Source organism: Mandrillus leucophaeus, unplaced genomic scaffold (assembly GCF_000951045.1).
Source record: "Mandrillus leucophaeus isolate KB7577 unplaced genomic scaffold, Mleu.le_1.0 Scaffold1, whole genome shotgun sequence".
In the NCBI taxonomy this organism is placed as follows: Eukaryota; Metazoa; Chordata; class Mammalia; order Primates; family Cercopithecidae; genus Mandrillus; species Mandrillus leucophaeus.
The window spans coordinates 7,812,098-7,813,835 of record NW_012098097.1 but is presented as its reverse complement, the minus strand read 5'-3'; positions in this window follow the sequence as shown (position 1 = coordinate 7,813,835).

Genomic DNA, 1,738 nt, shown 5'->3' with positions numbered 1-1,738 from the left:
TGTTGACCAGGCTGGTCTTGAACTCCTGACCTCAGGTGAGCCACCTGACTCAGCCTCCCCAAGTGCTGGGATTACAGGCATGAGCCACTGCGCCCGGCCTGTCATGTTTGTTTGTTTGTTTGTTTAACTGCAAGGTTGCAAATCTCAATGGGGCTGTGTATATGTTGGAGGGTTAGGTGCTGTGTCCTCTGGGCCTCTGCCGGGCGCAGAGGACACGTTCTTGCTGCCTGGGACCTCAGAGGATGCCCCGGGAACCTTCCTGGATCTCTGACTCTCCTCCCATGTCTTGGTGCCTTCTCTGTTAGAATCCTTCCTTGTGGAGTATCTGTGCTTTTCCCAAACCTTGACGCTCAGGAGACATCATCACTGCAGAATAATGCAGCCACAGGCCCTGGGCTCCTTTTGGCGTTTGGCAAATGCTGCAGCCTCAGGCATTGACTATCATTGGCTCTCCTGGGCGCCCAGCTTTTGCTGGGCTTGTCTCAGGGTTTATCAGCTCCAGGCTAGGCCGTGGGATCTGGGGGAGGGGCAGACAGGTTGGAGGCAGAGGCTTCCACTCCAGGCTGTTGTTTCTCTCCTAAAGTATCCAACCTCCAAAGACCCATTTGTGTTCCACATAGGAAAGTTCTATCCCTCCAGGTAGCCTAACGCTGACCTTCTCTCCTGCCACTGATAACCCTGGCCTTCCCCAGCGAGACTGCCTGCCCAGCCCTGTCCTGGATCACCATGGGGACTGCCGGGCGTGTTCTCGGGGACTGCCAATGAGGGGCACTGTGCTGTGCTCAGATGGCCACGGGAAGGTGGGGGGCAGTGAGGGCTGGGCAGGCCCCCGTAATTTAAGCCCCGAAGCTTGGGAAAGATTAACTCCTGAAATCAGAAGGCTTTAGGGACTCTCCTGCATGTCACTCACAATCCAAGATGCTCCCCTGAGTGGGAAGGAACAGACCTTGCCAGTTCCTAAGCTCCAGGGTCTCCTCTTCAAATCCTCCTTGTGAAGTCGGCTTCGGGCTGCAGGGGTGGAACCACAGCTGCTGGACCGGAGCTCTGCCCTGGGGGAGGGGCGCCTCATAGGGGAATGCCATCAGCCTTCTTTAGGGCTCTTGTGGGGGTGGAAACAGGGTCAGGAACCGCCCTCCCCCCACCTAAGTCGTGATTCTGGAACGTTCTCTTCTCACGGAAGTTCAGTGTGGTCATTACCCTCTGAGCTGTCTCTCCAACCTTCCCTCTGCCTGTTCCCACGCAAACCTCGAGGCTTGTTGCTGTTAGGCAGGAATCTAGACCCAACATGGCGGCGTTACCCGGCGTAGCAGGCCTTTTGTTAAAGACTCCCTTCACCCTTGTACACACCCGCAGACCTACATGCGTCAGAGTTCTGGCTGGGCAGCCACACTCCCCCATGACCTGCAGCTCACCTGCATTCCACAAGTTCGTAAACAGCAGTTTCGGTTGACAGTTTCCAAAGACCCCTTCCTCATGACCCTTACTCAACTCCTGCCCTAGTAGTTTCAAGACCCCCCAGGCCCTGTTTGCACAACCAGCTTCCCTACCTCTAGGGCTGTAAGAAGCCCCTACCCTCCTCCCTCAGCGCCACTTCCTTGGCCCACGCCTTTGGACCGAGGAACCTTGCCCGTGAGTCCTAATAAAAGGTTATTCTCACTGCCATTTGCCTTGTGTCTTCGTTCCCGGTTTGGCTCCAGCCTCAGTTTACCTTTACAGTTGCCTAAGTTTAACTACAACT